The sequence below is a fragment of the Dama dama genome, chromosome X (assembly GCF_033118175.1).
Source record: "Dama dama isolate Ldn47 chromosome X, ASM3311817v1, whole genome shotgun sequence".
NCBI lineage: Eukaryota > Metazoa > Chordata > Mammalia > Artiodactyla > Cervidae > Dama > Dama dama.
The window spans coordinates 138166992-138180674 of NC_083714.1; the positions used below are offsets into that span (position 1 = coordinate 138166992).

The 13683-nt window shown below is 40.0% G+C and overlaps 2 long non-coding RNA genes across 2 annotated transcripts in view; one reads left to right on the forward strand and one right to left on the reverse strand.

Moving 5' to 3' along the window:
- The window catches only part of LOC133051875 (uncharacterized), an 82361-nt gene extending 78227 nt beyond the window's left edge, over positions 1-4134 (forward strand). Inside the window, exon 4 of the long non-coding RNA XR_009691935.1 lies at positions 3939-4134. This is a non-coding gene — a long non-coding RNA (uncharacterized LOC133051875). The remainder of the gene's footprint in view (positions 1-3938) is intronic.
- LOC133051876 (uncharacterized) lies at positions 426-13683 on the reverse strand. Its single transcript, XR_009691936.1, has 3 exons — positions 11441-13683; positions 938-1070; positions 426-536 (listed from the first exon to the last, which is right to left on the reverse strand). It is a non-coding gene; the product is annotated as an uncharacterized LOC133051876 (long non-coding RNA).

The window sequence follows — 13683 nt, forward strand, 5'->3', positions numbered from 1 at the left end:
TTATTTAGAAGTCAAGAAAACTATTCACATTTCTTGGGTTTCTAAGGACTTAGCTTCCTGAGTTGATGTACAGTCCTTACTATTAAAGCATACTTTTTGGGGTAAAAAAAGGTAAAATCTTGACTCTTATATAAATGAAAACTAAATGTTTGCAAAGAATTTTTGACTTTCTTGGTGGCTTAGGTAGTAAAGAATCCACCTGCAATGCGGGAGACCTGGGTTTGATCCCTGGGTTGGGAAGATCCCTTGAAGAAGGCAACGGCTACCCACTCCAGTATTCTGGCCTGGAGAATTCCATGGACTGTATATCCATGGGGTCACAAAGAGTCAGACACCGCTGAGTGACTTTCACTTTCATCAAAGATTTTATTATCTTATGAGTTAATAAGGGAACTAGTAAGATGTTAAACCAGTTTAATGGAGACTTCAAGTCAGCATGTAAATACAGCAATTGAAGATTTGTGGTGTTTATTTACTAAAAGATACGCCAGTCTATCCATTGGCAGTGCTCCACCAGATACAATTCACCTGATTTTCTGTGGACAAGAATCATTTACATTATATTAGTTTTCTCAAACTTACAAATCTGAAAAATAATTCAAAAACAGTAAAAGGTAGAAATTGTTCAGAAGGGTAGACTGGTGAGACACTCAGTCATATTTTTCACCCATATGAAGTTTTACCCATTTTTTTTCTGACAGATCCCCTCCTTCTCTCCTTGGGATTAGAATAAACTTTCAAAAGTGAAATATATTCCTTTCTGCACAGAAGCAGAGTATGCAGTTTTTATTTCAATTAGTGTGCAAGTTATATGTGTCAAAACTTCAGATCCCACACATGACTGGTGTTGGGCAAATTGATTTAGAAATCAAGAAAAATATACACATTTCTTGGGTTTCTAAGGATTTACCTTCTTGAGTTAATGTACAGTCCTTACCTTTAAAACATACTTTTTGGGGAAAAAACGTAAAATCTTGTCTCTCATATAAATGAAAAATAAATATTATCAAAGATTTTGGGCTTCCTTTGTGGCTCAGCTGGAAGAATGAGTTCCCCAAATAATCTTGACCCTGAGAAAGAAAGATTGAAACAAAGTTCACTCTCCTTACAAAGGGATTTACAGGTTATTGAAATGCACATTTTTCTCATTATATCTAGTGAAAGAACTTATTTGCTCTTTGTAAAATGTTAGCATTTAAGGCAATATGTCTATAATCGAATGCCAGTTGTTTTTGTGCGAACAAACATCTGTTTCCCTTGCTGAAGTGAAGGCATTGAGGCTCTGTACCAATGGAAAAATGGTTTAAGAAGAAGGTTTGAATTAAATTGTTTCTGCACTTTTGCCGCTAAGAATACTGCTGAGAGCCACTACTTAGGGAGTAAAAATTAGGAATATTGTATTTTGTGAGAAAAGGGATTTTATTCAAGCCCTGTGATCAGGGAGGACTCCAAGAAAAATGAGGGCACTGTGCTTAAACCAGGCTTCAGTTATTGTGAGGAGGAGGAGTGAGTGCTTAGGTTGAAGGTCGAGGATGGAGATGAATATGTTCACAACAAAATGTCTGTTTCAAAGGCCCCAGTAGGAAGGGCTGTTTAGGAGATGATGGCCAGTAGAATGGGAAATTATATCAGGGTATGGATAGGGCTCATCAGGAGTCTATGAAATTAAAGGAAACAGTACCAGGAGGGCAGGACAGAGTGAAAAGAAAGGAGATGGTACCTAGAAGGCAGTTAATATGTCATTGGGCAAAATAATACTAGTTCCACCTAATGCTTGCTTAATATTTTCTGGTTCATGAGCCGTAATCTGATACATCTTTGGCATTTAGTGTCAACACCAGTCATTTCTGAGTTATTATTATTATCCCTGCCTTATAAATGAGAGAACTGAGGTTCAGGGAGATTAATTGATTTTTCCAGGTCACCATGTGAGAGAAATAAAGAATGACGACTTGAATGCAGGCACACTGCCTTTGCATCCAGTGATTTGTTTTTCCCCTACTCTACTAGAGTATCCACACCTATGGAATTAGGTGAGGGGATGAAAGATCAGTTCTACAATGTCTGTTTTTGATCTGTTTTGAGGACCTGGCCTTCTTCAAGGCCAATTTGACTAGAAAGTATCCATGGTGATTGACGCCTATTGGGGATTTCAGTGGTAGATGGAGATATAGTTGTGTTGAACTAGAACTTCTGATCAGCCTGACTGCTGAGCAACAAAGTAGACAGAATGGGAACGCAGAGCAACTTTTCATTTTACTGTTATCTGTTGGTAGGGGAGCTCATCATTTTGTGGAAAGTTTTGTGTTATCAAAATTAGGTTACAAAAAAAGAAATCATCCCATTGTTTGATAAAAATTGCATTGAAATCATCCTGTGCTGCAGATTAGCTGGCTAGGATTCTCCTTCACACGAGTAACCATGCCTCCTTGTAGATTTTCATTTGCTACGGGTGGTCTTTCCTGACACCCTGGTACTGGTGCTGCAGAGATTCTGAAGCTGTCACCCTCAGGTTCAAGATGTGCACTGTCCAGTACAGAACTCAGCAGCCACACGTGGCTCTCAAGAACTCGACATGTATCTAATCCAAGATGAGATATGCTCTGTCAAGTACACACCGAATTTCAAGGACTCTGCCCAGAATAAGATGTGAACCAACTTACTGTTGATTCCATGTTAAAATTATATTTTCTTGGATATATTGAGCAAATATATATTATATTAAAATCAGTTTTGCCTATTACTATTTTCTAAATGCAGCTGCTAGAAAATTTGACATCACCTAAGTTTCAAATATTCTGGCTTATAGTTCTGCTCTAGAGGTTGTTGAAATCAGCTCGTCTAGTGTAAATTCAGAAAAGGCCATAGAGTATCTCCAAGAAATCACATCTAATTTGCAAATTCCAGCTAGAAATTTAGTTTTGGTCAAATAAGTTTTTGCTACCAACCCCTCCCTGACTGCTACCACCACCCAAAATGCAGATTTTCCCCAGGGAGCGTAATAGATTTACCTTTGTGTTTTTCTAGACTTTTAGACTCCTAAAGCACCGTTTACTTTAGTCATATGGAACTACTTGCAGTTGACGAAACAATTCATACTGTATATATCCTGTCTCCAATTCCTGTGCTCACTACAGGTCTGAAGTGAGTACTTTGGGTCTGAAGGATTCCTACTTGTCCCTGCAAACACAGCTCAAAAACTTGTCTTCCCAGGAAACCAGCTCTGACTTCTTACTATGATGACACCTCTGCTGTGTTCCCACTGTGCCCATTTTTACCTCTTTCATAGAACTTTTTGTGCTGCACTGTGATTGTGGAGGGACTGATGGGCTGTTGTTCTAGACTGTAAGCTACTCGGGTATTTTTTTTTTTTTTTTTTACCGTTTGTATCTCTAGCACCTAGCAGAGGATCTGGTACTTAGTAAGTTTTCAGCAACTGTTTGTTGAATTGAATGGAAAACAAGAAAAAAAGATGAAATTGATGGATTTGCCACTCCTCCTGGCTTCATGCTTTCTGTCTGCTCTTGATTTTCTTTTATTCTTAAGTTTATCACCCACTTTTTACATATTAGTTTGTGTTTTCAGGCTGTAAGCCACTTAAATAGAGTTCCGTCATTTTAATCTAGATGCTGCCTCTCAGGGAATAAAATGTGGTGGGCAGAGCTCAAAAGTCAGGACTTCCTGTGACTTCTAGAACATTCATGACAATGGAGGGCAGTAGTGCATAGACAGGCACCTCTCTGGCAGCCAGGACCACCACTTACGAACAGAAAACCACAGCATGATTGCCCTCATCAGACTGTCGGCTCGACCTGAAGTCTTCTGCTGGGAGATGCTCTGTTTATAGAGAGGGTGGTAATCCCGGGGACACAGGGCTCTACCTTTGGTTTCTAATGTTTCTTCTCTCTTGTTTGTGTTTAATCATCCTTGTATTTTAGAATGAATCGAAACCGGATCAACAATGCCTTCTTTTTGAATGACCAGACTCTGGAATTTTTAAGAATTCCTTCCACTCTTGCACCACCTACTGACCCGTCTGTGCCCATCTGGATTATTATATTTGGTGTGATATTCTGCATCGTCCTTGTGGCGACCATGCTATTGATTTTATCAGGAATCCGGCAACATAGAAGGTAAGATATTTATAAAGGGAGAGATGGAAAGAGCATTTTCCTGTTTCCCACGACTTGGAAAAATAAGGAGAGGATTTTCCCCTACCTGAAGCGAATCCCTTATATTGTAAACTGAAAAAATGGGCAGTTTTCAAAATATCAGTTATGCTTTTGTTTTTGGACACTTTTTGGAGTCCAGAGTCCCTTACTTAACTATGACTACTTCTAGCGCCATCTTTCTTTCTTTTCTACACCATGTGAATGTTTCATATCTAGAGTTGTTTTTAATATCTGGGGTATGATTTTTTACACTGGATATACAGAGCTTCACAGGCTTTTCGGATAGGCAGAGTTAATCTTTGGTTTTCACCCTCCTCCAAATACTTGTTCTGCCACCGTTATTTTCCTGCCCTCCTTGGCCTGCCTCTTCCAGTACCTACAGCCACCATCTTGTACCAGATACTTTTGTGATGTCTTTACATTTTCTCCCTTTGGACGCTCTTCCCTCGAGTCCTGTGATCTTATCTAGACCCATGTTCTTCACAGTGGCCTTTGAATCATCTCCCTGTATCAGAATCACCTGGAACACTTGTTGAACATGTAGGTTCCTTTGCTCTACAACAGAGCCACGAAAGTTCATTCTCTGAAGGAGATGCATTCTTTTAATTGAAACTTAGTTGATGTACAATTGAAAGAGATATGTCTCAATGAATATCCAGCTAATTCACATTTTTGAGGGCTTCCAGTTTAACTACTTACATTTCAGTTACCACTCATGGAGTTCATTTAGCTGAATTCTGGGGCACATGCAAGCTTTGCTATCTAAATTATTGACATTACTTCCAGAGAGAATTTCAGACTGGTGAAAGTGTTCCTAAGGTAGGGAGGAAAGAAAGCTTTCACAATGAAAGGAGAAAATAAGATTTGTTTACAAGCACCTCTGATTCAGAGTGCAGGTGGAGAGAGTCCTGAGCTCTACTTTGATGCTTCTAAACCTTCCCTTCTGACACCAAGGAAGAGGAATTCTGTTAAGTGGGCATCACAGGGACACACATTGGTTTTTCAAAAGCGTTGGTGCCCACGTGGGACATGCAGGTGGTGTTTGGCCAAGTCCGTGTTTGAGTAAATGTTTCTGCTGAGATTTTCCACTTTCCATATGGTTCACGCTGGTTATTAGCAGAAGGTAATCATTTTAAATTTGTGGCTTTGCAATTTTTTATTCACAAATGATCAGTGAAATGCTATGGAGTGAATGTGATCTATGTCTAGTCCCTGAATTAAACTTAAGGATTAAGATCAAGTTGTCATTGCTTGACTTTCTTGCTTTTGGCATGACATGTAATGCTGAGAGACTTGATCCAAATTATTAATTTGTTTTTGTTTGCTTTCTAGAATATTAAGAAATATTCTGTTGCGGTATTTGCATGCCTGTGTTCAATAGCTTTAAGTTTTATATTAATCCTGAAATGCTGGGAGTCCATGCTTTCTAGCAGTTGTAACCTTCATGAATTCACTTCATCCCCTTATTTCCCAATTTCCTCACTAGTATGCTCTGGTGTGGGTGGTGGAAGAATGGGCTTTGGAGTTGGACTACTTGGATTCACAGTATTTATTGGCTAGACTCTGCTCTTGGAAGTAATGCATTAACTGTATGGCTATCAGGAGGCACAGGCAACGAGTCAGGGAAGCCAAGCTGAAGAGAACATGGTTTGTGGTGCTGGAGTCAAGTTGGTTAAATGTTTCTTTACTATCTGTGCATAGATAACTTTGCTGGAGGGACAGTGAGCTGTGTTAGAAAGAATTAATTTGTTGGAATCAAAAGTTAATAGCGTAGCATTCTTGAAGGAGCGCCTGGCACACAGCAAGTGCTCAGTAAGTGTTAGCTCTTAGTGTTATTTTATTATCCTGCTGTTGGTGGTCTTTAAGTTCGTGTGTACTGGGATCAGCTATCTTCCTTCTGAGCAAACTCTCCAGTAATGCAGTAATTGGGCGTGTAGCATCATAATCTGTTGCTTGGGAGAAGTGACCCTGTTGCTCCAACTTTGCCTTCACAAATTTAGTTCATGTTCAAACCAGGAAAACAGATGGACAAATCTCCTGTGTCAACCTGGAGAGCATCAATAATTAGCAAATAGAGACAGGACAGTCATGATAACCTTCTGAAGAGAAATTGATTTGTTAGGTTTTCCACTTGATATGGAAAAATTTTGCTGGGTTTCTCTTGGGAAAAGTATTGCTTCAAAAGGGGGGAGAGGGTGCAGTTTGAAGTGGGAGGAGCTCTGATCTTTGTGATGAAAGTTTTGTCTATTTATCGAAAAGATAGAAGTTGCCCTCAAAAGCCTTAGTGTTGAGGAAGACACAGATTTGTTCAAGAATGCAATCCACAGGTTAGATCGTAATGAACATAGCTTGTGTGATAGAACATCTTAAACCTAGAAGATCGGGGGGGATCCCAGGGTCATCTGAATCACCCTTCTACTTCTACAGAGAAGAGTGCCAGTGTCATCTAAGACATGTGCATTTCTTAAGTTACCTTTGGGAAAATCCTCAAGTGAAGCTTTAACTCTTCTGTTAGCCGTGTCAATAACAGCATTCCATTGATTGTTCAGAAGCTCTGGGTGGAAAGTGTGCAGTCACTGTGGCCCAAACTAGGTGAACTCAAATACTAGCTATACCTGTTAGCTGAGTGAGGTTTGTTGCATCATCAAATTTCTCCATCTGTACGAGGGAGGTAATGTCTCACAGGGCTTCCATGAAGACTGGGTGAGAGAAATGTGTATAAAGTATAATATGTACTAAATAAATAGTAATTATGATCCAAGGTGAGCTTAACCGATTTCTGTGATTCAAGAATGCTGGAGAAGATCACTTTTCCATCCAGATATTGCCACAGTACTGCAGAAGCTTCTCCAATTCATTGGCCTATTGCTTGAGATTTTATTAGTTAACAAACACCTATTTTAGAAAGCAAGAGGTCTTGTTAGGTCAGCTGTTTACTGTGATAGTGGTGAACTGACTAATCAGCCTTCTCTCTTAAAAAAAAACAATACCCTGTTTTGTAGCATTCGCTGATTTCCTATCCACTCTGAAATTTCTGAATATTTAACAGTCTCCTCTTGCAAGCCTGAACCAGCAAGTTTCAGCATGTCATCACAACTGCTGCCTCTTCGGAAAGTAAATTTGAGGAGATTGCTTCCTTTCTCTATTACCATCTAGTTGAGAATAGCAGTTTGTGAGATAAGAGGTTTGTGGAAGGAAAAGAGTTAGAAAAGTGATTTTTTTCTTTTAGAGAACGATTAGGAAGTTGGGTAGGTGGAAAGGCAACTAGGACAAACTGCATGTACTTGACCATGACATCTGTGCTAGATCTGTGTTTAGCCCCAGGCTGGAAGTGGATAGTTTAGCTCTTTGGTCAGCTTTATGATAATGGTGATGGTGATGGTGGTGACAGGGATGGCGGATGATGGTGATGATAGTGATGGCTTTAATGGTGGGAATGAGGTGATAATGGTAATGATGATGAAGTTGATGATGTGATGTGTGTTTTAGTTGAAAGACCACTGGATCGATACTCTTGGATTTGGGTCCCAGTCTTAGGCCCTAGCATTTATTTATTAGCCGAGTGCCTTGATGCAGTCACATACAGAAAATGAGGATAGTATTTTCTTAAATAGTTATGCTGATGGGAAGACAAAATTAGAGAATACACACAAGTGCTTTAGACACTGGGGAATGCTATACCAATGTAAAGAAGCATCACCATCAAAAAGCAGTTACGAAGTGCTAATTCTATGCAACCTGGCATTTTGGGCCATAAAAGGAAGGTCACAGACACAGCACAATTTCAGACTTGTATGTATATAGTATAATTGATCCATGAACCTTTTATATAAATGGACTGTTGTAATGTTGTTATCTTAGGAAGGGACCTTAAACAACGATCTGTATCCATTTCTCCAGATGCCAAGGCCCAGAGAGGTCAAAATATCTTACTCCTTTCCTTTATTTACCATGCGTTGTGTGATAGGATCTCTAGAATGTATTGTGGAAGAGATGTACCAAGATAACATGGGTGGCCCGTGTCTATAAGGAGATGATAATCTTGTAGTTGTAACAAAAGCTAGGTCAAGGACTCAGGACACTGAACCCTAGCTAATGGTTACACTTGACTAGTGAATGAAGTGAGTCAAACTCGCTCAGTCGTTTTCGACTCTTTGCGACCCCATGCACTATACAGTCCATGGAATTCTCCAGGCCAGAATACTGGAGTGGGTAGCATTTGCCTTCTCTAGAACAGTTGACTAGCTGCTGCTGCTGCTAAGTCGCTTCAGTCGTGTCCAACTCTGTGTGACCCCTTAGACTAGAGTCACTAGTAAATTCACTTGATTTCCTTCTGGTTATATTTCTCTTCCTATAAGGTCAATAGTAAAGGAACGTGCATTTGAGTTTCTATGAATTTTTTCACACAAGGGGCTGGGGCTCAGCCAATGTTTTCACATACTGAAACTTCAGGTTCTTATAAAGTCTCAATCAAATGAGTGAACTGTCTTGAAAATGGAAATGTAAATGAACTGAGAAATGTTAGAGCTAATAATTGTTTTACTTTGCTGATCGTAAATGTACATACTCAATAGGAATCAAATATGTGTTTTGAGCAAAGCCTGGGAAGATGAAATAAGTTCCAGGTCCACTCCTTTCAGCAGTCTTGTCCCATTCTGAGAGACAAGTTGCTCTCCATGTTTGAGTCTCAGTTCCTTCATTTGAAAAACAGAGATAATAAAATCTACATAGTATTACAGTAGGAATTAGATAATATGATGTATACAAAGCAGTCTTCTGTGTAATAGACACTAATTCTTATTGTTTCTGCTATCACATGGCAGATAAAAAGAGACCAGCTAGAAAGTAAGGGCACCAATATTCAAACCAGATGTCCTTGATGTCAAAGCCCACCAGTCTCACTATGCTGCAACGCCCACTAAAATTGTTCCAGCAATTCCCAGGGCTAATCACTGATTAGACGACAGTTGCAATTCCCCAATCATCAACTCTGTCCCGTTTTGAAATCATATTTGTGTGTCCTTTGTTGTTTTTCTGGCTGCTCTTGGGCCTTGGCTTTTCAACCTTATCTTGTGTGAAGGGAGACAGAAATACTCTTTCTGGTTTTAGCTGCCACTAGTTTATCTTGCGGAGAAGGCAATGGCACCCCACTCCAACACTCTTGCCTGGAAAATCCTATGGAAGGAAGAGCCTGGTAGGCTGCAGTCCATGGGGTCGCAAAGAGTCGGACATGACTGAGCGACTTCACTTTCACTTTTCACTTTCATGCATTGGAGAAGGAAATGGCAACCCACTCTAGTGTTCTTGCCTGGAGAATCCGAGGGACTGCGGAGCCTGGTGGGCTGCCGTCTATGGGGTCACACAGAGTCAGACATGACTGAATTGACTTAGCAGCAGCAGCAGCAGTTTATCTTGAGCAAACTCTGTTCAACACCCCCTCGCCACGTGGGCCACCCAATACAAGCAGACCTCCTTTTCTTGTGCTTCACTTTATTGCGTGTTTTTTTTTTTTTTACAAATTGAGGTTTTATGGGAGTTTTCTACAGATTGAAGTTTTATGGCAGCCCGCATCAGGCAAGTCTGTCAGCACCATTTTTCCAACAGCATTTGTTCACTCTGTGTCTCTGTGTCACATTTGGTAATTCTTGCAATGTGTCAGTCATTTTCATTATTTTTTTATTTGTTATGGTGATCAGTGATCTTTGATGTTACTGTTGGAATCTGTGGTGTAAGCTCCACAGACCATGCCCATATAAGTTGGCAAACTTAATGGTGAATATTGTGTGTTCTGACTGCTCCACCAACCAGATGTTTCCCATCTCTCTCCCTCTCCTCAGGCCTTTCTATTTCCTGAGACAAGAATATTGAAATCGGGCTAATTAATAACCCTACAGTGACTTCTAAGTGTTCAAGTGAAAGAAGGCGTCATGTATCTCACTTTAGATCAAAAGCTAGAAATGATTGAGCTTAGTGAGGAAAGCACGTAGAAAGCTGAGACAGGCTGAAAGCTAGGCCTCTTACACCAATCAGTTAGCCAAGTTGTGAATGCGAGGGAAAAGTTCTTGAAGGAAATAAAAAGTGCTAAATCAGTGAATATATGAATGATAAGTAATTGAAACAGCTTTATTGCTGATGTGGAGAAAGTTTCAGTGGTCTGGATAGAGTATCAAACCAGCCACAGCCCAATTCAAGCAAGGCCCTAATTCTAATTTGTGGAGGCTGAGAGAGGTGAGGAAGCTGCAGAAGAAAAGTCTGAAATTAGCAGAGGTTGATTCATGAGGTTTGAGGACAGAAGCTGTATGTGTAACATAAAAGTGCAAAGTGAAGGAGCAAATGGTGATGTAGAAGCAAGTTCTCCAGAAGACCTAAGATAATTAATGATGGTGGCTACACTAAACAACAGATTTTCAGTGCAGATGCAACAGCCTTTTATTGGAAGAATATGCCACCCAGGACTTCCATAGCTAGAGAGGAGAAGTCAATCCCTGCCTTCAAACTTTCAGAGCAGACTGACTTTCTTGTTAGTGGCTAATTAACTGGTGACTGAAAGTTGAAGCCAGTGCTCATTTATCATTCTGAAAATTCTAAGGCCCTTAGAACAAAGCCTGGATAATAGCACATCTTTTTACAACATGGTTCACTAGATATTTTTAAAGCCCACTCTTAAGGCCTACTGCTCAGGAAAAGATTCCTTTCAAAGTATTATTGCCCATTGACAAGGCACCTGGTCACCCAAGAGCTCTGAGTGAGATATATAACAAGATTAATGTTGTTCTTATGGCTGTTAACACAGCATCCATTCTGCAGCCCATGGATCAAGGAGTAATTTAGACTTTCAAGTCATATTATTTACGAAATACACTTCATCAGGCTATAGCTGCCATAGTGATTGCTCTGGTGGATCTGGGCATAGTCATTCAAAACCTTCTGGGTTTTGAATGGAGTCACCATTTAGATGCCATTAAGAACATTCATGATTCATAGGAAGAAGTCCAAATATCAACATTCACAGGAGTTTAGAAGTTGATTCCAATCATCAGGGATAACTTTGAGGGGTTCTTGACTTAAGTGGAAGAAGCAGCTGCAGATGTGGTAGAAAAAGCAAGAGAACTAGAATTAAAAGGTGACAAAGGAGGCTTTGAAGAACTGCCTCACCATTTGTGTGTGTTTGTGGTGGGTGGGTGGAAGAGTGTTTCTGGTGGCCCTAGTATGTTCAAGGAAACACTTCCAAATGCTGCTTTAGAAGGGCTGGACCCATTGATACTCACAGCACTGTCTTGGATTCCAATTCTATGCATCCTCCAACAATCCATGGTTTTCTGCTAGTGAGCTAGAGGTACCTATAAGTGAATCACCCACATGCTTTTACTGGTAAATCAACATGTTGATTAATTAAATCCAATTTTATAGACTTTGAATGTTTCTTTCAGGCACCAAAAGGTAAAGGATTTCATTGGTCAGTTAATATTGGAGATTAGTATCTATCAGTGGTGTTCAACCAGGGTTGAGTTTGCAGTGGACATTGGAGAAAGTCTACAGACATTTTTGGTTGTCAGTACTTGGGGCTATTACTGGCATCCAGTGAGTAGAGGCCAGGGATGCTGCTAAACATCCTACAGTGCACAGGACAGCCTCCCATAATGTTACTGTTGGTATATCTATTGGGACCACATAAAATTAATGGAAAACAAACAGTTTATCAAGAATAACCATTTAGGGAGAAGTGACATCAAAGGCGTCTCTATGATGTCTTCCTATTCAATAAAATGATATGGATTGTATTAGTTCAAGTTTTTTTGTGTGCCTTAGGAATGTTTTACAGTTTTTTTGGTTAATGTTTTATGTTCAATTCATTGCAAGGTATTTTAGATTTTTAGTTTGTTTTGTAAGTAGGGTTCTTTCTTCCATTATGTCTTCTGTGATTTTATATGTCAAAGGAATTGACCTCTATAAATTAATATGGCACTCCACTAATTTTTTTTGTAATTTCCTTTATATATATATATTCCTTTATATTTTTTGATCTAACTTTATTGGCTACTACCAGAATTTAATTCAATATTTAGTATGTTAATAATAGTGTTGTTAGTAGATATCCTTTCCACATTAGGCATACTATTTACTTTTGAGCTGATATTAATCTACTTTATTAGGTTAGGGAGTTCTTTCATTTCTGTTTTATTTAAAAAAAAATAGATGGTGATTTTGTCAAATGTGTTTTTGGAATGTCCAAATACATGTCCAAACTGAGACAAGGTGTTAGCATATTTTTTTAAAAATGTAGAAGCATTACAAGATTAAAAACTGATGTCAAAGTTTGAGCCCAGCCTTGTGTTAAAGGGGCAAACCAGAATTTCTTAATATAGAAATGTAAGAACATACCTGTTCATGATCTACCTCTTATGGGTTGCTTCTAGGTGACAGATTCTGAGAGTGGGAGTTTAGTCAGGGACCCTGAATAGGTCCAGTAATCCAGGCAGGTGAGCATCAGGCAGGAAGAATCACGTAATCCACAAGGGCATCTCTTTGTGGTGAAAACCACTCAGGAACTGGATGATGAGGTGATGGTACCAGGGGAATCTGGGGAACCAGCAGTGGTCCAGAGGAGCTCCAGTTACCTCCAGACACCTTAGGACAGCATCATGCCCATGCTTTGCTCCTGTAATTAACTACGTATCTCTCTTTTTAAAGTTTAGATATAATTGACTTTTTTTTTTTAATTGAGACATAACTGATACTTGTATAGTCCTCAGTGGGAGGCGTTAGGTGGTAGCTGGTGCATAAATATGAAGGCCTCTCTTTTTCAAGAGAGACTAATGGAATTCTCATTTCTAAAATACAATGTAAATTAATCTCTGGGGCAATTTGCCAACCCTGAGAGATGTGGGCAATTGTTCTGTAAAGCTGAACAAGCCAAGTTTCTATCAAACTTTTCTCTGCTCCCTGCCTGTGGGAGGGTAGCTAGACTCCAGAAGGCTGCCCTGAGTGTTTGCACAAGGACTGAGGAGGAGCAGGGGTTGGGGACGAGAAGGGGACTCGTTATGTTCCTGAGTGCTCAGTGGCATGGCAGCCAAAGCAGCCGTCCGTACTCACCGACAGGATCATTTCTGCCCCCTAGTGTCCCAGGGCCAGGGGCTTTCTCAACAGAAGCATCATAAATGGCAAGTTGTCTTAAGGGGTGACTTTCAAAGAGAACCTCAGTTACACTGAGGTGAGTTACATTTCCCAATTCAAAATGCCCTGTTATTGTCTCCACTCAGAGATTGAAATATAAACTATATCTCTGGAGAAGGAAACGGCAACCCACTCCAGTACTCTTGCCTGGAGAATCCCGTGGACAGAGAAGCCTGGTGGGCTGCAGTCCATGGGGTCACACACAGTCAGACATGACTGAAGCGACTTAGCATGCTTGCATGCATTGGAGAAGGAAATGGCAACCCACTCCAGTGTTCTTGCGTGGAATATCCAAGGGACAGGGGAAAAAAAAAAAACAAAAAACTATATCTCAAGT